We start from the raw sequence: 26,594 nt of genomic DNA, 5'->3' as shown, positions 1-26,594 counted from the left end.
GAGAAGTCAATCTTGGTGATTTTTTCATTGAAAAAGATTGCGAAGTTGTCGCATCGTACTTTGGATGCCTGTGTTGAGGAAGGTATGGGTTTGTATGTTTGATTCCTTATGATATTGAAAAGCTCTTTGGGTCATTTTTTTGCGTTATCTAGCGCAGAACAGAAGAAAGCTGACTTTTTGTTCTTAATGTGTTTTTGTACATCCTGCGGGCTGCTTGGAGTTGATTGAGGTGGAGGACAGAGGGATTATTCCTCAAGATTCTTTCTGCGGTTCTTAGCTGCCTTCTTTCTTCGTTGATGTCACTGGTGAACCATGATCTGGAGGGGAGGTTCCTGGATTTCTTTAGCTTCAGGGGGGCAATTTGATCCAGGGTGAGTGTCATATTGGAGCTGTAAAGAGAGGTGAGTTCGGTAGTTGAGAGGTGGTCAGTGGAGTTGGGGAGCAGCAAGCTAATTATTTCTTCTAGGTCAGCTTGCGGGATCTGGGCTGTGTTCCTGACCCATTTGGGGAATATAGCTTGGGAATTAGATTGGACAAGATCACATGGTTGTTGTGAAAGAGAACTATGTGATGATTGGACCAGTCAACGGGGAGGATGTGGTCAATGGTAATGGCTATAAAAAGAGGACCGAACAATAAAAACAAACAAGGGTCCACAGATGTACCCCAGCCAGGCTTTATCAGGCAATGACAACAGAAAGAGGACCACACCATTACAACAAACAAGGGTTGTGTAGACTCCGCTGCAACGTGGGGTATCAGCAGAGTGTTCGGCGGTTTGCACTGGCTTCATGTTGACTAACCGGGAGAGGCTGTGCTTTGTTGGCGGACCTGTCTTGATTGATTCCACGACCGTCGAGGTGAGTGCCTTCTCAGACGACCTGTATGGGTCACCTGCTTCTACAGCACATTCGCTGATGATCCCTTCGCTTTTAAGCCTGTGTCCAGCTGCTCCCCTCCGTGTGGAGCTGCACGGGTCCCCACTGAGCCTGTGACCGGCTCCTACTGGCCGACCTGGTCCTTCCGGAACTCTGCTACACATATAGGGACTCTACCACTGCCTTGGCCGCCTCGTTGCCTTAGCCCGTCGACTCTCGGATCTTGAACCTGGATCCTGCGGATTATCCGGTGATTGGATCTGTCCCTGCTAATTGCCCTGAACTAGGCTGTTAATCGCCCAGCCCTGCGCTGTACAAACAAAAACTCTTTAAGTTACCCTCTAATATTATCTTTATGTATCTCTCTTCATGGTACTACTTGAGTCCAAGGCTGTATTCCCACGTGATTTTGAACTTGTGGTGCCCATTGTATGTCTCTTAAATCACTAACAATTTTTCTTTGGCCTCCATTTTGCCTGCCTTTCTTTATTTTGGTGTTGTTGCCCCCCTGCCTTGCTGAGAATTAGACATTGGAAAAGGGCTTATTCCACCTCCTCATATATCGGCGTCCATCTTTGAATGGAGCCCCAGTCACATTTTGCCTCGGTAGTTCCAGCCAACTGTCTTTGCACTTTTAACTACTTTCTTCTCTCTACCTGCCTTCCCTATCTCTTTTCTTATCTTTCTCATCCATGTTCACCCCATTTATCCTACGACTTCCCTCTTCCTGAACTTACTACCCATCACCTAGATGCTCTATTCTATGCTACCTTTCAACTCTACCCGCTTCTTTACTAAGTATTGACCTTCACTCTATGCTACCTTTTAACTCTACCCCCATTTTGGCCGATATTCGACCTATACTGTATAACGTAATTTTGTGCACTTTATTAATTTCCGTTTTGATGTGTTATTTTATTGCTGTACTTTCTGTCTGAACATATACATTTTTGTTATTTGATTTTCTCTGTGGCCTAAGTTGCATGCTCCCCCTTCTCTCATCTCATGTTGTTTGCTTTTATGTTTATATACTACAGTTCAACATCTTTACAGCTTACACCATCTTTACAGCTTATACCTTATTGCTTCGACGTTTACTCCTTTTACTTTGATTCACACATTTCTCATTATTAATTTGTTTTACATCCTTCTCATCTTTAGTTGTAATTCTTCTGATGCACATCATGATTTGCTCCTTTTACGTTATGTACTCTGTATTTTATTGTGTATTTTGTTTCATTTCGCTCCCCCCTATTTGATGTTCCTCGGTTTGGCTCACCTTCACGTCTTACCATTGCAACCTGCTCTGGCCAAACTATTTTGCTGTTTATTTTACATGAATATGTTAATATTTTCTGTGCTCACTCCACTTTTGTATGCTGCTCAGCTTTATCATACTCTTCAGCATCCTGTGCTGCTATTTATTTATTTGATCTTACTTATTTGCTCCTACCTCCTCTCCCCTTACTTTTAATCATGCCTCCTCTCTCGCTTTCCCATGCTACCTCAGCCTCACCCATTACTAAAACGGGCCCGAACTCCTGGTCTATCCTCTACCCTTCTCATCTATCCAAACACGGTAAAAAAAAACTCAAACATAAACTCCTCTGTCTCTACCCAGAAACCTTATTTGAGGACCACCATAATACCCTCAACACCTCCATCATCACCAACTACATCTTCTACACTAAGCGCACTTCCAAATGGAAATGCCTCTTTCTCCGCCTCCTCCCCATCACAAATTCACGCAATATCCCATACGGTCTAAAACTCTCCACTACTCCCTCCCCTTCCTTTCCCGGAGAGTAAGATATGTCCATTTTTAAATCTGGAAACATTCTTATCCAAGCTTCCGAAAACCACCTATTCGTCTTTGAACACCACTTCAGCTCTCTATCACAATCCCTCTCTCAATCCGACACGACCCCCCTGGCCCCCCTCTTGACCACCACTCAACCTACAGCTCCCTCCCCTACCATCTTTCCTTCTACCCCCTTTTCTCTTACCCTTGATACGCCCTCCCGCTCTCTTACACCCAACGTCCTCTCCCTTTCCCAACAACACATGACTTCCCCATCCCTCTCAATGTCTCTCTTAATGATCCCCCTACTCTCCTTCCACCTTTATCCCATCCCTCCTGCTCCCACTCCATATCCCCAAAGCTAGCAGTTTACCCTCAATCACCTTGTAGCTCCCTTAACATTAAAACCTGCTCTAACACCCCGGTCCCTCTATCCCCAACTCTCTCCCAGTCCCTGAATGTCGCCCAGTCCCCCTCTCTCTCTCAACCTTCGAATGTCTCCCAGCCCTCCAATGTATTTTTCCCCCTTTCAATCCTCACAACTTCTGTCCTACCCGACTCCCTCGTTACTTCCCCAATATCGCCTTTACCCACAGATTCCTCCATGCATACTCAGGCCCCCTCACTTATCATTAAGTCCCAAACCATAACTACTCATTCACCTCCTGTCGACCACACTTCTATAACACCACCCACAACCTCCCCCTATCCAACTCTTCAGCCACTCCTCTAGTATCACATATTGACCCCCTGTCTCCTACCTTTTCTAATAATGCTCTCCTCCCGACCCTCTTCGCCCCCTCCAACACACCTCTTGGCTCCTTGAACTTGCACACAACGATTGATTCTCACATGTCTACTGAGACTCGCGCCCTTACGCCTAATCTCCTTCGCTCAACCTCTCTCAAGCCACCAGACGATCACTTCTTAGTCAATCCCCCTAAATCTGCAACCCCATCCAACCCCTCAACTACTACTCCTGCTCCACCTGACGCACCGACTTACCCTTTATCATCCCCCATTGCTATTGTCTCTCCCTTCTCAGACCTCCTACCTGCCACTCACTCACACTCTCCCTCACCCCTTGATGAGCCCCTTTACCTTGCCCACCGCTCAAATGTCCCCCTCAAATCCCCACCCACTCCACCTCCTCGTCCACCTCACTCATCTATCGGTCCTCCTAATCTGAATATACCCCCTACCTATCTCTATAATTTCCCCCCTCACCCCCCCCAGGCTTTCCACCCTTTCCGCCCCATGCTATCCCCCACCTTGATAACCCGTACTCTTCCGATCTCTTTAATTTAACTGATACACTCTACGCCTCAATTCCCTCCCAATCACTCCATAAAGTCGAACTTCTTCTTTCATCACTTGTATTAGAACTCTCTTCACTCAGAAGTGATATCTCTCTCCTCCTCAAAATCCATCCGTCCAATCCAGATCACACTTCTACATTATCGGATTGCGCTGCACTGTCACATGGTGATAATAAAGGCAAGCCGAACACTAACGGACCTCCCGCTGTAATGTTCTCCACCGGCACCCCTCTCCTCCCCTGTAAACCCACAGCACGAGCTAAACATAATGACCACTCTCTTAGCACCACAACTAGCAACCTTAATTCATCCTCTCAGTCGCACCGAGACACTAGCTTCCTAATCTCAGGAACCAACTCTTCTAATAACCCCCCTAACCCCCTCTCTCCTTCCTCGCTCACCATCCCCTTTCCCTCTACAATACCTGTTCTCTTAAACTCGACCAGACTCCCCCTGCACCCGGCATCTCCTAGACCTCCCCAAATACTTAGACCTATCCCCCACTGTTCCACTACCCCACCTCTTGTCTCTCCTCCCCTCCGATGCATGTTGATAAATTGTAGATCTGCCTCCTGCCACGCCACTGAGATTGCTGAAACCATCCTCAGTGAAAATATTGACATCGCATTTCTTACTGAAACCTGGCTAACCGCCCACTCTACCCCTATCCTCGACCTGCTTGTCCCTCCAGGCTTTTCTATTATCAGAAAAGATAGAAAAGAACAATTAGGTGGAGGACTTGCCCTGATCTTCAATGACAAATTCGACATATCACCTGTCCTGCTCCAAGACCCTTCGTCCTTTGAATACCTTTGCGCTGACCTCTCTTTTCCCGGCTTGCCCTCCACTCGACTTCACACCATCTACTACCCCCCAGGAAACTGCATACCGTTCTCCGAAGAGATGACTGACCTTATTATTCAAGCTTCGATTTCCCACTCCAAGAATCTCTTCCTGGGTGACTACAACATCCACTGGAACAAAAATGATGATACAGCGGTCACCCTTTTCAATCAAACCCTAGACATCACTGACCTGACACAAATCTGCCTGGACCCTAATCATTTCAAAGGCGCCACCCTTGATGCTATCCTCACTAACAAAGATATGGCCACTCTCTCTAGTATACTTCCTGTAGATTGGTCTGATCACCACATCATCCTCTTCACCTTGAAGGGCCCCTCTAACCCTCCCTCCCGTATCAGTACTCCTCCCACTAAATCCACTCGTAGCCTTCACCTTATCCCACCTGGTGAACTAGAATCCACAATTAAAGCTTGCTTACTCCTCCCCCCCTCTCTTAACACCAATGATCTCACTGATCATTATAATAATTCCATTCTTGAGGCCCTCGACCTTATTGACCCCATTAAACTCAAAAAACAAAAAAACATCCCCTCCAAGCCATGGTTCAATGCCGACCTCAATAACGAAAGACGAACCCTCAGACAATCAGAACGTACCTGGAGGAGCCATCCCTCCGCTGAAAACCTGGCTCTTCTTAGAGCAAACAGAGACCAAAACAAAAAGCATATCTTCAATGAGAAAACCACCTTTCTCCGGTCTCAACTTGACCAGGCTAGAAACCACCCCAGAGAATTGTTTAACATTGTTAAAAAACAAACTTCCTCTGGCCCTCCAAACTTGCAGCCTCAGTGGAAAGATGCGAAGAAATTGCTAGTTTCTTCTCTAACAAAGTTAACACCATTGAACTATCCTTCTCTTTCCCTCCTCTCCCTCTTCATCCTCCCTCCACCCAATTCACCATCCCTACTATTCCCAACTCACCTTCTTCCTCCGCCCACCCACCTCCTTCCCGACAACCGCCCATCCTACTCTCCGTTCCTGGCATTGATAGCTCTCTTTTTCCCCCCGCACTCCAACACCTCAACCCTGCACACCCTCTTCTTTCCAGCCCCCAACCTGCATCTTCACCGACGAATTCCCTTCCCCAAAACAAGGCTTCATGGAGCGTTTTTAAACCAATTTCTGAAACCAATATCCTCAACATCATCTCCAAACTCAAACCGTCTTCACATTCCAATGACCCCCTCCCTGCCCATTTAGTTCAAGAGCTCAAGCATATCATTGCCCCTATTTGGTCTGATATCATCAACTCCTCACTCTCTTCCGGTTGCGTTCCTGCCTCCCTTCAGCTAGGCCAAATATCCCCCATTCTTAAAAACCTCACTGCCGACCATAATGATCTGAACAATCTACGCCCCATCTCCAACCTTCCTTTCCTCTCTAAAGCCCTTGAAAAATGTGTCCTTTCCCAGCTAGATAATCATATCTCCTCTTTCAATCTACTCGACATTTACCAATCTAGATTTAGAAAGGGATGCAGCACAGAAACAGCGATGCTCAATATTACTGATGACATTCGTCGCTCTCTTGATAAAGGCGAATCCTCATTACTTATCCTCCTTGATCTCTCGGCTGCCTTTGATACGGTACATCATCCCACCTTGCTGAACACCCTTAAAGAGCGATTTGGTTTTGAAGGCAATGTACTCAAATGGTTCACATCCTTCCTCCAGAACAGATCACAGCAAATTAAGCTCAGTCATTGTCTATCTAAACCCAAACCTATCACTCTCGGTGTCCCCCAAGGGTCTATCCTATCTCCAACCCTTTCAACCTCTTCATGGAACCCCTCACTATCATTCTCAAACACGCCAAAATCAGCTACCACCTCTATGCCGACGACACACAACTTTACTACAAGATTAAATCCCACAATGACATCCTTCACCTCAATGACACTCTACTGAAAGTCCACGCCTGGTTCCACCATAATCATCTTAAACTGAATCCTAAAAAAACTGAAATCATTATTTTCACCCCTAAACAACATCCCCTCCCCATTCAACTCTGGATTAAGGACATCAATGCCCTTAATTGCTCCCTCTCCACCTCTAATTCTATCAAATCCCTTGGTATCAGTATTGATCAGAACCTTTCCCTTATCCCCCACATCAAAAATACAGCAAAAAGTGCTCTCTTCACCCTGCACCACCTCAATAAAATTAAACCTTTCATTCCTGCCGATGATTTCAAAATCGTTGTTCAATCTCTTGTCCTATCCAAGATTGACTATGGTAACGCTACTCTGGCAGGCACACCCAAAGCCCACCTGGCACCGATTAAAGCTGTCCTCAACACAGCAGCTAGACTGATCGCTGACTGTAGAAAATTTGACCACATCTCCCCTGCCCTCAAAAATCTTAACTGGCTCCCAATTGAAGGCCGCTCCACATACAGATAGCCTGCATTACACACAAAGCACTTCACAAAGACACCCCCTCCTACCTTTCAAGTAAACTACATAAAGCAGGGTGCACCAGATCCTCGAGAAGTACTAACTCCCTTGTCCTTATCCCTCCTAAACTCAAATGTAAAAAGACCCAATCTCGTGCATTCTCCGGCAATGCCCCTACGATCTGGAACTCTCTTCCCAAAGACCTTCGCTGCAACCGCTCCTACCCTCTCTTCAAAAAGAGACTCAAATTACTTCTCCTCAATAAACACTGGGGACCCTAATTTTTATCTATCCTGAATCCTGCTCAGCACCCTTCTGTCACTAATCGCTCTTACCCTACCCCTTTCCCCCTCCTTCACTATGCTCTACCCTCCCAATCCCTCCTCTACTCCCCTCTCATGACCCCTTCACTTACCCAACTCCTTTTCTTCTTTCTCTCATTCTTCTTTTATTGTTTCTTGTAATCTTCCTATAAACTAAAAAACTGTATTCTGTATTTAATATATTCCTGCTTATGTTCCTATGTTATCTTCTTTTAACTATGTAAAGCGCTCTGATACTCTCGGGTCCAGCAGCGCTATATAAAACCTTTTAAATAAATTAAATAAAATCAATAAAGGATTGCTCCTCTATAGTTGTGTTTCTTCTGAGCAGTGTTGGGTCAGATTGTTTACTAGTAGTAGGTTGTTTAGGGTTTGAATGAGCGGGTTCTTTGTTTAGTTCCATCTTAGATTGAGGTCGCCCAGAATTATGTTGCTAGAGTTGCCGAGTGCGCAATGGGCAATCAGGTCGGAAAGGTGAACCAAGAATTCTGAGGAGTTGCCTGGGGGTGGTATTGTAGATGGCAAAGTGAGGCCTGGTATCCTGTGTTTTGATGTTGACCGAGAGACATTCAAAGGAGCTGTACACACAAGAGGAGGTTTCCGTGATGGAGATGTTGTTCTTGTGGATGATTGCTATGCCCCCGCCTCTTTTCACTTGCCTGTCTATGTTGATCATAGTGAAGCCGGGAGGTACCAGCATGTCCATGCTAGGGTAGGAGAGATTATTGAGCCAAGTCTCTGTTATGAATGATAGGTCTATGTCATGAGAAAGGATGGCTTCAGCTAGTTCGGTTGCATTTTTGGAGGCTGATCTGCAGTTTAGGAGCATGCAGTTGATGGGGGGGTTCTTCTTTGCACCTGTTCTCACTGGATTGGACTCTAGGTAGGAGGGCTAGGTGGGCAGGGGGTCTGGGGACTCTCGAAGGAGGGTGTTCACTTCTGAATCCCGTAATTACTTGGAACGCGGATTTAGGGGAGGGATTTGTTGGGGGTCATAGCATGCGACTAGGTGTGTCACTTCCTGAGGGGGAAAGTGAGGTAGTTGCTCTTCTAGGTCTTTCGTAGCAGCTATCTTTCCCCTTACTGGTGGACCCGGGTCGAGGTCTGGGGGGACGTGAGGCTCGATGGAGGGTGGCACCTTGCCTAGACTGGGTTGGGTGATACTAGATAGCTCTGTGGGTGGCTGGGTGGGCTTCCGGGTCAAGGATAGGTTGGATACAGTTTCGTTCAGGCCTCGAATCAGGATTTCCAGCTGGGTTTCTAGGAGGGAGAGGCGTTGCGTCGTGTTGTCTAAGGAGGAAGGGAGGGTGTCGGTGGCAACACTACCCTTGGGTGAGGGGTGAGGGACCTTGTCTGGGGCAGCATTGCCCTTGGGGAAGGGGGGGTGGGTCCCTGATGTGATGGTAGTTAAAGGAGGGATGTGGGTCCCCGTCCTGATGGTTATTGGGGGAGGGGCTGCCTGGATTGTTTTTGGTAGGGCTCAAGGGCATAGGGAATGATGCCTCATGGCAGGTGACAGATCTCATGTGGCATGGGGATGGGGGCTGTGAGTGGGCTGAGCTAGAGGGTGATGCTCGATCCTGGATGTTAGGAGGGGAAGGGGGGCATGGGTGGGTGAGCTGTCTGATAGAGGGGAAGTGAGCGGTTTTTGGAGGTATAGAGTTATATTGAGGGCCTTGTGATGTCGGGGAGGGGAATTTTGAGGCAGCTGAGAGAGGGGTCCGAATACTCCCCTGTCGTGGATGGTCCACTGGGGGGAGGGATGGAGTTGATCCGTATCATGAGGTGACCATGGGGGCCTTTTTTAGTGATAGGAAGAGGGAGTCGAAGACCTCAAGGTGAGCACTCTTGGCCTGTATTAGGATTGTACCGTTCATGAAGATGGTTATGGAGATATTGTTGCTCTTTGACTGGTGACTCGGGAGAAAGGTCGTCAGTTTGCGGCTGTGGGAGGTAGTGGTGGTTTTGGTGATGCTGAGATGCGTGTTGAGAATGATGGGCCGAATGTCGGGTCTATCAGTGTGGAAGATGAGTATCACAGCGTTGTTGTCAGGCTTGTGGACGTGTGCAGACAGTCAAGACAATGGTGTGTCTTAGGAGTGCAAGTGATGCAACCGCGCAGTGCACACAAGTAAATAGGCTTGGGGGAGTGAGGAGCAGCTGTGAGGCAACGTAATACACATGGATGCCGCTCATTTGCCACATGCAGGACATGTCAAACATGAATCCCAAAGTCCCATACATCACACACCAATATACTAATAAGCCTGCCAACATAGAATGCAGAACCACCGATTGACACTTCTCTCTCCCCTGTCACAGCTGATCAAGGATATGCACTCTGCCCGTGGATGATGACACCCCTCCAAGCCCCGAACACCCAGGCCCAGAGGCAGTACAATGCGGCCCACAAACGCACCAGGGGCATTGTGGAGAGCTCAATTGGCGTGTTGAAGTCACGTTTCAGGTGCCTGGACATCACAGGTGGAAGACTCCTGTACAGTCCGCAAATAGTGTGCAAGATGATCATTGCATGTTGTGTTGCACAACATATGTGTACGCACTAATGCCTCACGGATTCATGTGCCGATGATGATGAAGATTAGGCAGGTGGACCACACCCCAATGCAGCAGCAGCCGATGGAATAGCACGAAGGGACACGATCATTAACAAAGGCTTCATCAGAGACCTGTCCATTGGCACCAGCTGTTCTTCTACTCAATTTCAACCTTGGTCTGGTGGTTTGCAGAACAGAGTTTTAGATTGGAAGATGGCCTTAAATTTAGCTGGAAAGAGAAGCATATAGTTGATTACCATTGCTCTCAATTTTGTCTTAAATTGATTGTAGGATTTGTGCGTTTTTGCGACAGAATTGTAGGATCTTTGCTGCTTTTTGACTAAATTAGTATAATCAGAGATGAGTATGAGTAGTAAAAACAATTCTCCAACAGTTCAAACTTTATGCAGGATTAACTCCCTATCGTGACGGGCGTTTTCAATAAAAGTATTTATTGAACAGTCTGCTTTCTCATGCAGAAGAAATGAACTGCTACAATCGTAATACTGGCTGTAAAGTATAATGCGTACAGCAGGAAGAGTATTATAAAATAATACTGTAAAAGCATGGTATGGTTTCTAAGCCATAAAATACATACATAAATAAATAAAGACTCAAAGTACTCAACTGGTGCTTCTAAAATACGCCTACCCCGATGTACCTAACCTAAGTCTAGTACGAGGGAAGTAGTAAGTGTGGTGTAGCATAAGTTTTAGTATTCTTTTGCCAAGAATCTATCCAAGATTTCTCTTAGGGTCTAATCAGCTCCGTACCTTGGTTCAGAATGAAGGAGGTCTGGTATCTCTCTGTCTCAAGAATCGATTTCCCAACACCCTGCAAAGGGAGCTTGGAAACACTGGATCTGAATTTCTCGGCAAGAGAAAAGACAGCGTCTCTCTCAGTGCATCAGCTGGAGGGTCGGCTTTCTTCGGCACTTGCTGTAGCGAGATGCGTCGGGCAAGTAGATAGTCGAAAAGCTCCAAACCACAGTGTGTTTGCTTGGGCAAGTGTGGGCATATTTATACCTTGAAGGTGCCGAGTTTGATGTAAAGGTGGACATAATAACATCATCAAAGAGTCTCAGTTCTTTGAATACTCCATGAGTTCTTGGACAAATCAATATTCAAGCAAGGGGAAGTCCCTAACTGCTGACGCTGAGTTTTCCAAGAAATCGTTGGGGCTTTTCGGAACTAGTGGAAGTGGCCATGCCGTATTTGGACTGCATGGGCTATGTCTAAATATGGTTATGATTTCTATGCCTATAAAAGAACAAGGTGATTTATACCTATATAAGGGCATGAATCGGGAAAATTACACTAGGGTCTTAAAACGCTATACAACACCCACTCCACTTTATTATGTTCGTAATTAATAAATGTAAGCACTAAAACATATCTAAAGCATGTGTTTACAATTCCACCCAAAAATACATAAAATGCATTTGAAAAATGGTTGTACACATAAAATGAGCATTTGTACAGTACGCATTTTAAAAGCAATGATTTCATTTTAAGCATATAGTATGATATTGGCAATGCTAACCGAATGAATCATGAAATTTTATATTTATGAAATGGCTCTTGAATACAGAATTTTTTTTTTCGAGACCATCGCATAGCAGAATATATAAACTGTTGTAGTTATCTGGATAAGGTCAATATTGTTTCTAGGAAGTATTCAAAGAATTCCTGTTCTCTAAGAATAGTTTTACTTCAAGCAGATTACTTTGTGCCAAAGTTCAATTTTGGAAAAAAGTCAAATCAACTCATTGAAAAATATATTTCCAAAGTTAGCAGTTTTCTGTTTTGAAAAAATGAAGGTCGAATTCAAAGTTGATAGAACGCTGTGTGCTTTTTTCAAAAGTTATTCTCGGTGTCAGGAGAAAACATTAAATATTCTAAGCTGGCAAAGAAATCGTCTACCACAGTAGGTGAAAGTTGAACCACTTCATTAAGTAGATCAATCGTACACAGATGAGAAGCATTGCCGTCAGCGTCAGTCGTATTACCAATGTTCTCAGTAGATGGTACCTGTGCGCCTGTTGGTCCACGTATCTCACCTTCAGCTGGAATTGCTGGTGAGACCTCAATGAATCCCATCATCAGGATTGGTAGCCATTGGGGACAACACAATGCATGAGCCATTACCAAACCAAGCAAAGCGTCAACATCCGTTGGCAGTGCTGATGGACGTGTCAGACAAATAACCAACACGCATTCCTCTCCACAAAGCAGGCATCGTAGAACAGGAAAGATGCAATTTTGCCAGATTGGCCTGAACGAAAGGAACCATGTGGTATTCAGATCTCTCAAACAAACCAAGCCAAGAATCTGTGTTATGCGCTCACGATACTGCATTGCCAGAAGAGTGTTCTCCATGGTAATCTGGGTATCGCTGGTGACTGGACTTGCCATAACGGAGCAGAAGGAACAAAAATAGTATCCCTGCTACGAGTCCCAAGGTGAGAGGCAGGCCGCCAAACACAGAGTGCACGAAGTTAGGAAAAATACCCAGGCCTGCTTCAAAGGGTGCTATCAGTCCTGAAAAAATCGTCTTAAATACATGTACAATACCACTGGTATCAGACATGTTTAAGATATGACCTAACATTTCTGTGAAATGTATGGGGCAGTTTGTTGATAATAGGGCATGAATCTCTGCAGAGGACCTTGCAGTTTGCAGATCATACATCTCTCTGGACGAGGTGAGTGGCACAGTTTTTTTGTAAAAGAATGGCTTTCATTCTGCTTAAAGTATTAATTTGAATCGAAGAGATGTTCAGTGAAGGTGTGGTATATAAATAAATAATACCGGATCTAGGTTTGACTGGACATAGCAATAACAGATAGCTCAATAAATAAGAGTCAAGATTCGAGGTAGTAGGAGTTTGCAGGTTTAATACAGCATAAAGGACAGGAACAGGACAACCTGCACGGGAACAGGATGGCAGGACCCTGCAGGGGGGACAGGGAATGAGCGCGCTAGGGGAAAAGGAATCGGCGTAACATTTAATAACAGTACACAAGCATATATACTAAAACAGTTGCATTACAGTGAATACAGTAGGCGGAGCAGTGGGTGTGGTCAATAGCAGTCGCGAAAGATAAGGGAGAAAGTGGGTGTAACAAGAGGCGTATACATAGACATGTGATGTAAACGTAACAGAATATGTCATAAATGGGGTGGAAACATGGAGGGGGCTACCTAAGGAGCCGGGACCTCTGACCTGATGGTGCGCGCAAACTGACAATGACGTGTTACTAGGAGAAGCTGGGGGCTATGAACTCTGCGCTAGGAGTAGAGACTGAAGTCTGGAGAGTCAGGGCGACATGTACCTAAACCCTATCTAGTATCTAATGTTTAGAGGACATGTTGATATAAACTAAGAGTCAGGAGGGGAGAGGCTAACAGACTCTTAGACTGGAGCATGCATTATTCTACATGTAGTGCGTGTTGAGGAATATTAAATGACCATTAATACAGTATTTCTCTTACATGGAGACGTAAGGGCTAGACGATGACGGAAACTATTGATGCGATTCAGTAGCTTAGGAATGCAGAGAAGGAGGGCTGGACTGATAACTAGAATCATAACATACTCTTGGCAGACTCGTAGGAAGAGCCAGGCCGAGCCGGGCACTGCGAGGCAGGAAGTAAGTGAAGGGTCGAGGATACAGGTGGGGGCTGTATCGCTCCTCAGCGAGGGTTCAGGAGACAGGAGCTGAATCTGGTGTCCGGGCCCTTTTGAGGCCTAGAAACGGGGACTTTTCAATGAAATAACGTGCACACTGAGAAACGTGGCAACGTAACTTTACATAGGCCTAATACTCGTAGCTTTCACGAGAACTGGAAACTGGCATACTAGGGATGGACACAACTGTAATTGCGTCTTTAATCAAACATAGGGAATACATATGCATATTAATCATGCACACATAACATAAGATGGGGGACACGTAGGGACACAGAACATGGCAAAATTTACTTTTCCACATTCCCTCCTTGTCACTACGTTTCCATCAGGAAACATCAATATTCATGATACCATCTATCATTTCATACAGTATCATTTGCTCGTCTCGAATTGTCTTGGAACCGGATTGGACTTGAACGATCTTGGATTGAATTGGACTTGAACGATCAAAATTCCGGACAAGAACCATGCATCCGGGAACGATTTCATGCGGTGCCACCTCGGTATTGTCTGGAAATGCGGCGGCAACCTGTGAACGACAAGAGTGTAGGGCAGACATCAAGGAAGCTAGGTAATCTGTCAGCATATTACTTGAAACATCGGTAATACTTCGAGGTCTAGGTGTACCCCACATGTTAGGGGGGCGGCCGAATACAACCTCGTACGGGGACAGACCTGATCTGGAATGTGCGACCATGCGCATATAAAACAAAGCGACTGGCAGAGCTACTAACCAGTCCACACCTTTCTCTTTACATATTTTGGCGATGCGGATTTTCAGGGTCTGATTATGTCTCTCTACGAGACCGGCTGCTTCAGGATGGCGTACACAATGGAACTTCCACTGGTACCCTAACAAAAGGGAAATATGTTTCATGAGCTCAGATGAGAATGGCTGGCCGTTGTCAGAATATACGACCCTTGGGAGTCCATAACGGGGGAAGAATTCACGAACCAACTCCTTGGCAGTGGTCGCGGCTGTGTAATCTGGAACTGGATATGCTTCTGTCCATCTGGACAAAGCGCATACAACTACAAGGACATACTTGAAACCTCGACATCGCTCCATCTGAATATAATCCATCTGGAGGACTTCAAAAGGGTGGTCAGGGGGCTGGAATCCACCTTGTTCCACCGGGACACTTTTACCTGGGTTAAACTGGCAACATATCATACAGGTACGGACTTTCTGCTTGGCTGCAGCTCGTAAATGCTTGTTGAACCAAATGTTCTGGATACTATCTAACATAGCTTTTTCTCCTAAATGTGCTGGACTATGTGCGGTATTGATAATGACTTGAACCATAGAGTCGGGGAGAAACCATGTGGCTTTTCCCTTCGTTACCCATCCCTGATCTGTCTGGACCCCTCCTTGTTCGGACCATTTCTTGATTTCATCGGGAGTAGCATGTAACTGGATATCTATGACATCTGGAGTGGGGTCCTTAACTGTCATACAGGTAGTCAGATCTGAAGTATGTGTCTGTGTCGGATTAACTGACATGTCTGGAGTCTGTGCTGTAAGCTTGGCTGTGCGATCTGCTAGATCGTTACCTTGAGAAATAATATCAGTAACTTTCGTATGTGCTTTGCACTTCATGATAGCAATAGATGTCGGTAAATGTATGGCATCTAACAGAGCTTGAATAAGGAGACCATGCTGAATCTTGGTTCCATGAGAAGTCATGAAACCTCTCTCCTGCCAGAGCACTCCAAAGTCGTGTACGACTCCAAATGCGTAGCGGGAATCTGTGTAAACATTAACTTTCAGGTTCTTGGCGTGTATGCAGGCTTGTGTCAGAGCGACTAGCTCTGCTGCTTGAGCGGACAGAGTGTCAATACGGTGTGTTTCTATAACTTCAGTGTCTGTAGTCACTGCATACGCGGCTACTAGTTCTCCTGTACTTGTTCTCATACATGAACCATCCACATAAAGTGTCAGGTCGGGATCTGGTAATGGAATATCTGTCAGATCTTGTCTTGGCTTAGTCATAGTGTTAACTACTTCCACACAGTCGTGTGTGGCAGGATTTGAAATAACTGATGGTAACAGTGTAGCTGGATTTAGAACGTTGCAGCGTCTGATTTCTATGTGTGGCTGGAACAGTGTCAGTTCATAACCTGTTAAACGTGCAATTGTCAAGTGCTGAGTCTGTGTTCGATTTAAAAGAACTTCCACGGAGTGTGGAACTTGTACTGTCAAGGAATGTCCTAATACTATGGAATCACTTTGTCTGATAGCTAGTGCTGTGGCTGCAACTGACTTGAGGCACGCAGGCAGAGCCTGGGCTACAGGATCTAGTGTGCTAGAAAAATAAGCACAGGGCTTGTATTGTCCTGCTTGATCTTGTGTGAGAACAGATAATGCTGTACCTTCCCGTTCTGTGACGAAAAGTGTAAAAGGCTTACTGTAGTTCGGTGTAGCTAGAACTGGAGCTTGGCATAGAGCTTTCTTTAACTCATTAAAACTAAGTGTATGTTCAGATGTCCAAGGGAGGACAGTCGATACGGCTGCCTCCTGTGTCGTTAACTGTATCAGTGGCTTAGCTAGAAATGCATACTGAGGAATCCATTGTCTGCAATAAGAAGTAAGGCCGATAAAAGCACGTACCTCCTTCTGTGTCTTGGGCTGAGGAAGACTCGCTATTAGCTGGATACGGTCGGGTGTCAACTGCCTACCCCTCTTGGACAGTAAGTGGCCTAAATAGATCACTTGCTGGACACAGAATTGAAGCTTTGAAGGGGACACCTTGTGCCCCATCTCGGCAAGGAAATACAAGACTGTAAGTGATGCTCGCTCGCAAGCACGTTCAGAACGGGCTGTGATCAGTACATCATCGACATACTGGAGCAGGGCAGTGTCAGTTGGCATGTGAATGTTGTCTAGTTGTCTCTTAAGTGCTTGACTGTAAATGCTAGGACTTTCTGTGAAACCTTGAGGAGCCCGTGTAAATTTATAGCTCCTTCCATTTAAACAAAATCCGAAAAGAAACTGGCTGTCTGGATGAATGGGGACACTGAAAAATGCGTTCTTGAGGTCTATGACTGTAAAAAATGAGGCTTCGGAATCAATGGCTGTCAATAGGGAAGAGATATCTGGGACAACTGGGTACTGGGGAATAATACATTTATTGAGTTCTCGAAGATCAATCACTAATCGATATACTGGGGGTGCATTTGGATCAGTACGTTTCATGACTGGAATGATCGGAGAATTACATACATTGGAGTCAGTTTCTACAACTACTCCTTGAGCGATGAGCTCGTCAATAATTTTGGATAAGGCTGTTACAGCCTCAGGTGGCAGTCTGTACTGTCTGATTCGCGGTAACACTACACCTGGCTTGAGAGTCACACGATGGGGTGTGATTTGCATATAACCAACATCAGTTGGACCTTGCGCCCATAGATGCTGCGGAACATTGGACAATCTCGGATCAAAATCTCGTAATACATAGTGACCCTTGAAGTCACGTAGGAACAAGCGTATTCGCTCTGGGGAACAGCAAATAACTGCACCTAATTCTTTCAGTGTCTTAATGCCTAACAGATTTTCTGGACATGACTTTGTAAGTAACAGATCAGTAGTGCGGGACAATGGACCTACTTCTAGAGTAACTGGCTTAGATATCTCGTTTACAATAGGCTTTCCTGAAAATCCAAGGGAAACATTTCTAGAGCCTGAGAGCGGAGCCCCTGGAACCTCGGCGTGACTAATGGTGGTCCTACTTGCCCCTGTATCAATCAGAAACTTTCTGTCTTTCCCTAGTACTTGACTATGAACATAGGGACCCTCTTGATCTACAGGTATCTCGATGAGAGGCAAGCCTACCTCCCTCTCTAGGCTGTTTCATGAATATGGCTGATACTCTGGATACTCGGACTGTGCATACTGGTACATCTGCTGTGTAACATGCTGTGTTGCAGCAATAGGCTGCGGTGCTGGAACTGTCTGTTGTGCATTCTGTGGCTGAGAAGTCTGTGAAACTTGTTCTTGTCTAGGCGGACGTGGTCTTTCTTTAGTCTTACCGGTAGCTATATTATGTTTCAGAACTGCACACTCGTTTATAAAATGACCTGGCTGTTTACAATAATTACAGGTCCCTTTAACGGGAACTGCAGGATGACTGGCTTGATTCGTACCCCTCTTCTGACTGTCTTGAGGAACAGATTGTGCAACTAATACTTTCATTTTTGTGTCTTTCATACGTTTTCTTTCATGATCTTGCTCTTCTCTGATTCTATTCTGGTGATACTGGAGCATCTGTAACATCTGGGACGGGGTACTAGCTTGCCATGTACTTTCGACTTTCAAAACTCGGTTCTTAACTTGTGGACTTGAATTCTCGACTAGTTTAGTAACAAAAAGATGAGGGTATGACTCGCTACTTGTCTTGAGGCCACTGTTAATACTAAAGCATTTCTCAAATCTAGAATAAAAATCACTAGTGTCTTCGTCTTGTTTCTGTTTACAGGCTGAGATTGCATCCCAGTCTTCCTTTTTAGTGGCTAATAATCTTGGCAAAACTTGTATTAACAGTTCAGGTAATTCTTTACATTTCTCTCCAAGACCGGTACCTGGTACTCGTATCTTATCTTCAGCTTCTAGAACTGCCCAATCGATCTTTTTCTCTCCCACCTCCCATTCTTTTTCCTTGAGTTTTTCATATACCCATGCGGGCAACAGGACTTTTAACATTTTAATAATATCTGGATACGTATATTCTCCCATACGGAGCATGTCTTTTAATTCTCGGTGGAACCCTGCTGGATCTTTGTCATGACAGGGAATTAATTTCTTCATTTCTAAGAGTTCCATCTTTGTAATCGGGGTGTAAACAAACACTTGTTGCATTTCACCATCCGCTGTCCTAACTGGGTGTACTTCTCGTAACGGATTCTGTCTATCTATGTAAAAGGGTTTACTTTCTGGGGGTGAGACATGAACAAAATGCGGGTTCAGGAACGTTCTATATTTGTGGCGCTGTTCTAGAATAACATTAATTAAATCGGTACCTAGACCTTTCCATCTATACTGGAGTAACTCGTTCAGGACATCGTGTAACGGACCTGGATCAGAGTGCTGACCCTCATACAGAGTAATGAGGTGCTGGATCATATACATACCCACCAGTCGTTGCTCGGCTGGGGGCAGTTTCAGAAACATTTGTGCCACTATTTCATCTGGAAAAGTGGTAGAATCAGTAGTCCATCGGACTGCTGATCGGGCTAGTTCTTGTTCATGCATAGTACTTAACTCACTGTAACCAATTCGTGTTTTCAGAATGTGATCGGTAGCTTGAAATACTTGTTCTAGAGAACCTTGTTCTGGTGCTGGATGAGGAACAGTTTTCTTGTAATCTAGACGTGAATGTCGGTCGGAAAGTCTAGTTCTACCTACATACGCTATTCTAGTGGGATTCTCGTCCTCTACCCCTCCAGTAGAAGAGTCATTCTCTTTCTCGCTTACTTGTGCTGCTTTACGTTGTTCGTGTAACTTTATTATTTCTTTACGAATTCTCTTGTACATACTCTCTATACTACTGATGGTTCTGTGCTTACCCTCGGCTATATTATCACTCCACCTTGTCAGGATTCTCATTTCGGCCGGATCTTTAGTCGGGTAATCTTGTTCTCTTATTAAACAATTAATCAGAAACTTTAATAACATGAGCTGGAGCTCAGCTTTCCTTTGAGACATGGCTTCGCCAATACTTTCTGGATCATCCCCTGTACGGATGAAACGATAAATTCTGTCTAGATCTTCTTTCATATTCGGTAGGGTGTCCAAATACCCGGTCACCCGTCTTACACGGATGGAATATATAACTGTACTATCATCACCTGCAACTGGATCATAGCGGCATTCAGTAAGGGCTCGTCGGATATCTGCAACGGACTTATATTTGGGCGTACGCTGTAACGCACATTCATGTAACTCGACTAACGTTACTCGTTGGTGTGGCGGCGGGGTACCAGGAGGACCTCCTCCTGCGGCCCCTAAACTAGAATCGTCGACTGATACTCTTCGTGCTGGCGCGGCGGGAAATTGTAATGTGGGCTGGACCGGGGGTACCGTAGCAGGTACTCCGGTGACTGGAGGAGCAGGATTTACATTATTTACAGGAGCTGGCGGAACAGGATTTGCATATTCTGGGACTGTGTCGTCCAAATAGGACGAAATAAAAATATCGGCTGCGGTCGGTTTGTGACGTAGCTTGATCGGAACTAATGGTGGCGGAAAATTACTGGATGCCTCCGGGGTCGCTTTTGGCAAGCCCTCGGCAAGAAGAGGGTACATACCCTTAATGAGGGCATGCCTCTGTCTGTCTGACTGTTCGGTTTTGACTCGTTCACCTATCTCGATTAATTCCCTTTCTTGGGCTCGTTCTAAGGATTCTCTACTTAATTCTGACTTTCTGATTTCTTTTTCGGTTCTTTTATGAGATTCTTTGCGCCATAACTCGATGGCATCTTTCTGTGACTGTCTGGCTTTCTTTTTCCATAATGCTTCTTCTACTCGCATGATGCACTCGGCATCCCACGTACCTGATACGGGCCATCTATACTTTTCTTCTAACTGTTTGGTATACTCTACCCATAAATCTAGATATAATATGGCACTTATGCCATGCTTCTGATACATAAAATGACCTGGACTGTCCCTAGGCGGGACAGGAACTGCTGCTTCTAACAGACCTTTTCTAGTTTTCAACTGACGTAGTTTCGAAAATAAGGGCATGACTGAACTGTAATCTAGACACAATACAATACACAATGAACACGATAACTACACCACTTTCATACCACGACATTAAAATACATGAAGAACATTTAAAATAACAGTTCGAACAGAATACTACCTGGAATACTGAAAACAGAATACATGAATCTTCTCGAGAACAGAACTGACTAGAACAGAAACTAGATGCACAGCTAAAACAGTACGAAACTTACCGGTCTCATAAAGAGACACGTCAGGACCCGCATCCACCGAAGTGGACACTTCGTTTTGGGTCTGTGTACCACCAAAACCCACGGACCAGAGTCAATTAGATTGACCCTGTCTAGATACTACCCCAGCAACGGTACTCACCGGGCAGCAAGAACGGAAGGCCTCGGACTGGACTGGACTGCTTCGACGCCGGACGGACGAACTTCGGACTTCTGTTACGGGTGGGCCTCCGGATACCTCGGACCTTGGACTCTCGGCTTGGGCTCTGGTCGGGACTCGCCGCGTTCCTCCACCGCCTCGTCTGGATGCTGGACCGCCACCTCCGTCTCCTCCGTGGGCCTGAGGGATACTTGAAGCAGAAATATCTGCACGTGCACGGTATGGTTCCGTCACGGCTGCAGAGGGTCAGGGGGCTGGCGTGGCTACACCGGCGCGTGGGGAAAGGGCAAGTCCCTATTCGGGCGCCATTATGTGGTATATAAATAAATAATACCGGATCTAGGTTTGACTGGACATAGCAATAACAGATAGCTCAATAAATAAGAGTCAAGATTCGAGGTAGTAGGAGTTTGCAGGTTTAATACAGCATAAAGGACAGGAACAGGACAACCTGCACGGGAACAGGATGGCAGGACCCTGCAGGGGGGACAGGGAATGAGCGCGCTAGGGGAAAAGGAATCGGCGTAACATTTAATAACAGTACACAAGCATATATACTAAAACAGTTGCATTACAGTGAATACAGTAGGCGGAGCAGTGGGTGTGGTCAATAGCAGTCGCGAAAGATAAGGGGGAAAGTGGGTGTAACAAGAGGCGTATACATAGACATGTGATGTAAACGTAACAGAATATGTCATAAATGGGGTGGAAACATGGAGGGGGCTACCTAAGGAGCCGGGACCTCTGACCTGATGGTGCGCGCAAACTGACAATGACGTGTTACTAGGAGAAGCTGGGGGCTATGAACTCTGCGCTAGGAGTAGAGACTGAAGTCTGGAGAGTCAGGGCGACATGTACCTAAACCCTATCTAGTATCTAATGTTTAGAGGACATGTTGATATAAACTAAGAGTCAGGAGGGGAGAGGCTAACAGACTCTTAGACTGGAGCATGCATTATTCTACATGTAGTGCGTGTTGAGGAATATTAAATGACCATTAATACAGTATTTCTCTTACATGGAGACGTAAGGGCTAGACGATGACGGAAACTATTGATGCGATTCAGTAGCTTAGGAATGCAGAGAAGGAGGGCTGGACTGATAACTAGAATCATAACATACTCTTGGCAGACTCGTAGGCAGAGCCAGGCCGAGCCGGGCACTGCGAGGCAGGAAGTAAGTGAAGGGTCGAGGATACAGGTGGGGGCTGTATCGCTCCTCAGCGAGGGTTCAGGAGACAGGAGCTGAATCTGGTGTCCGGGCCCTTTTGAGGCCTAGAAACGGGGACTTTTCAATGAAATAACGTGCACACTGAGAAACGTGGCAACGTAACTTTACATAGGCCTAATACTCGTAGCTTTCACGAGAACTGGAAACTGGCATACTAGGGATGGACACAACTGTAATTGCGTCTTTAATCAAACATAGGGAATACATATGCATATTAATCATGCACACATAACATAAGATGGGGGACACGTAGGGACACAGAACATGGCAAAATTTACTTTTCCACAAAGGCCATAGCGGCGACTCCCCGTCTGTCTTAGTTTTAGGAAACAATACTTGCATACAGCAAGTGACCCTGGCTGACACACTAACAAGATAGGCTATTCCTGGCATCATTCCACAACAGCTATGATCATTCAACATTATGTAGCTCCCATTGGAAAGCAGCCCAAAAATTGGATCTATCACTGCTGCCGGGGAACCCTGCAGGTGGCAGGATAGGTTGGTCGAAGAACCATCGTAGGCTCCATGCAAATTAATATCCTGACATGGAAGTGTACCTCTCAGTGTGGTTTTGCAATTTTTACCACTAAGAAATACCTCCTTCCTTTTCCCCACTCCAACATTTGTGTGTGTATGGTAAATCCCAGGTCGACTTTATGTATTCTTTACCCAACCTTCCATACAGGCCTGCTGGTATGTGTTTCAAGCAATACTCAAACTGGAAAATCGTCACTGGTATCGTGATGGTGCCATGTATTATCCATTCCACGGCTGGTTTCTCAGAAACGGTTAATGGTAATCTTTCCAGTTTTTCTATGCTCAGCACTGTATAGTCTGCTCTCCTCTGTGCCAAAGAGATTTGTTTATCTGTAAGGTTAAATCCAGTAAACAATGACGTGGTGTTGATTAGACGCCAAGGCACATAGCCTGAACGAAGGTTTTGTAATGTCCAGCCTAGCAGCATTTTAGAACGCAATTGAGACTGTCCATGTTGTAACATGAGCAAGTCCTGTTCCGTTATGTCAATGGCAGAAGATACAATGCTGTCCAAAGAATAAATTCTGGATGACAGAGTTGTTAACACATTGTCAACTACAGAGAGAGCTTTCTCTAAAAGAATAAGATCAATTTCTCGTATTCGTTCTGCAGTTTCCATTTGCGTGACTTTCCATGCTTCATTATAAGCAGCATATATACCGGCGTATATGAAACGTTTATGACATGGTTTGCGAGGTCCTAGTAAGAAGTCTCTCAAATCAACGCCATCTTTAAGTAAAGATAAGTGTTGTTTTATATATTGGAGTGCGGATTTTTGTAGCCACTCAAGGCACAGTTTTCCTACACAGTAAGTTGTTATTATCCCTGGATGTTGTCTCTGGACATATCTTGGATCTGGCCTAGTTATTGTAAACCCTTGTGTCTTATTCAGGAATCTATCTTGACAGTTATTTGTGTCTGTGGGCCAGATTAACCATTTTTTCCAATCAGGATTAGTTCTGTTTTGTGGTAAAATGTATTTCACGTCTACCTCCTCATCTGTGGTTCCATTACTATCAAGACTGGGCTTAGGTATGGACGGTTTGTTTAAGTCTTTTATCTTAGCCAGGCCAAGACAAGATGTCTGTTGAACAGTTTCATTTAAGAACATTATTTGTTCTGGGATGATGCAGGCTCTGAATAAGGCTTCTAACCCTTGCACATGCCAGTCTTTTGTGCCCCAGACAATTTTTGTCTCAATGTTGTCTTTCCAAAAGTCAAAACCTAATGTGGACAATTGAGCATAAAAGGCTGCAGAATATATTTGCTTAGTATCAGTCAACATACTTTTCATTCCTGTGTTATTAACACTTTTAAAGTAAAATGTTTCTGGATTTGTGACATTAAAACCTGAGAAGTATGGACATTTTTCATAAACTGTTTTTGAGCTACCCTTTGGTGGTGTTGGACAATGTTCCCATTGATTATAAGTAAAAACATTTCTAGGGTTTGCAGATTTGTGCAAAAAATGATGACCATAATGATTAAAACAATACATTTGTTCATAATCAATCAATCAATCAATCAATCAGGTCATTTGTAGAGCGCACTACTCACCCGTAGGGTCTCAAGGCGCTGGGGGGGGGGGGGTGCCGCTACTGCTCGAACAGCCAGGTCTTGAGCTTCTTCCTGAAGGAGAGGTGGTCTTGGGTCAGGCGCAGGTTGGTCGGAAGTGAGTTCCAGGTCTTGGCGGCCAGGTGGGAGAAGGATCTTCCTCCTGCTGTCGCTCTTCGGATGCGGGGGACGGCGGCGAGGGCGTGGTTGGTTGATCTGAGGAGGCGCTTGGGAGTGTAGAAGTTGATCCGGTTGTTGAGGTAGCTCGGGCCTTGGTCGTGTAGGGCTTTGTGTGCGTGGGTGAGGAGTCGGAAGGTGATTCTCTTGTTGACCGGGAGCCAGTGCAGGTCTCTCAGGTGTCCGGAGATGTGGCTGCGTCGGGGGATGTCGAGGATGAGTCTCGCCGAGGCGTTCTGGATCCGCTGGAGTCTCTTCTGGAGTTTTGCAGTGGTTCCGGCGTAGAGGGCGTTGCCGTAGTCCAGACGGCTGGTGACGAGGGCTTGGGTGACCGTCTTCCTCGTCTCGGTGGGGATCCACTGGAAGATCTTACGTAGCATGCGCAGGATGTTGAAGCATGACGAGGAGACGGCGTTGACTTGTCTGGTCATGGAGAGGGAGGAGTCCAGGATGAAGCCCAGGTTGCGTGCGTGGTCTGTCGGTTTGGGTGCGGTGCCCAGGGCGGGGGGCCACCAGGAGTCGTCCCAGGCGGAGGGCGTGGAGCCCAGGATGAGGACCTCCGTCTTGTCTGAGTTCAGTTTCAGGCGGCTGGTCGTCATCCATTCGGCCACGTCTCTCATCCCTTCGTGCAGGTTGGCTCTGGCGGTGGCGGGGTCGTTGGTCAGGGAGAGGATCAGCTGGGTGTCGTCGGCGTAGGAGATTATGTTGAGGTTGTGTTGGCGTGCGATGGCCGCGAGGGGGCTCATGTAGACGTTGAAGAGGGTGGGGCTCAGTGAGGATCCTTGAGGGACGCCGCAGATGACTTCGGTGGCCTCTGATTTGTACGGTGGTAGGCGGACTCTTTGTGTTCTTCCGTCGAGGAAGGAGGTGATCCATTCCAGTGCCTTCTCCTGGATTCCGATGTTGCTGAGGCGCTGTATTAGGGTGCGGTGGCAGACAGTGTCGAAAGCCGCGGAGAGGTCCAGGAGGATGAGGGCCGCTGTTTCTCCGTTGTCCATCAGGGTTCGAAGGTCGTCGGTGGCGGCGATGAGGGCGGTCTCGGTGCTGTGGTTTGCTCGGAAGCCGGACTGTGAGGGGTCGAGGGATCCATTCGTCTCGAGGAAGGCGGCCAGCTGTTTGTTGACGGTCTTCTCGATGACTTTGGCCGGGAACGGGAGGAGCGAGATGGGACGGTAGTTCTTGAGGTCGGTGGGGTCTGCTGTGGGTTTCTTGAGGAGAGCGCTGAGTTCGGCGTGCTTCCAGCTCTCAGGGAAGGTGGCGGAGTCGAAGGAGGTGTTGATGATGTCCCGCAGGTGGGGTGCGAGGACAGCGTCGGCTTTGTTGAAGACGTGGTGAGGGCAGGGGTCAGTCGGAGATCCGGAATGGATGGAGTTCATGGTGCGGATGGTGTCTTCGGTGCTGATCGGGGTCCAGGTGCGGAGGGTGGTGGTGGGTGGCGTCGTTGCGGTTGTGGCTTGCGTTGGTTGGTTGTTGAAGCTGTTGTGTATGTCCGTGATCTTGTTGTGGAAGTAGGACGCGAGGGAGTTGCAGAGTTCTTGCGACGGGGTGATGTCGTTGTTTCCGGCGTTGGGGTTGGATAGCTCTTTCACGATGTTGAAGAGTTCCTTGCAGTTGTGTGCGTTGTTGTCCAGCCGGTCCTTGTATGCATTTTTCTTGGTGGCGCGGATCAGTTGGTGGTGTTTCCGGGTGGCGAGCTTGAGGGTGTTCATGTTGTCCGTCGTTGGTTCCCTTCTCCAGGCTTTCTCGAGGGCTCGACAGTTCTTCTTGGAGCTCTTGAGTTCGTCGGTGAACCATGGTGTTTTTCTGCTGCAGGATCGGCTGGGTGGGGTTCTCAGAGGGGCGAGTTCGTCCGCGCAGTCGTTGATCCATTTCGTGAGGTTGTCGGCGGCCTGGCTGGGGTTCGCTGAGTTGGCGGGAGGGTGCTGGCTCAGGGAAGCAGTGAGCTGGTCGGCTGTGATCTTGTTCCAGCTTCTTCGAGCAACCTGTTGCTGGTGGTGGTGGATCGTCGTTCTTCTGAAGGTGAAGTGGACGCAGCTGTGGTCCGTCCAGTGGAGTCCTGTTGCGTGGCTGAAGGTGACGTCTTTGCTGGATGAGAAGACGGCGTCGAGTGTGTGTCCGGCGAGGTGGGTGGGGGTGGTCACCAG

Source organism: Lissotriton helveticus, chromosome 9, assembly GCF_964261635.1.
Source record: "Lissotriton helveticus chromosome 9, aLisHel1.1, whole genome shotgun sequence".
Classification (NCBI taxonomy): Eukaryota; Metazoa; Chordata; class Amphibia; order Caudata; family Salamandridae; genus Lissotriton; species Lissotriton helveticus.
This window is presented reverse-complemented; position numbering follows the sequence as displayed.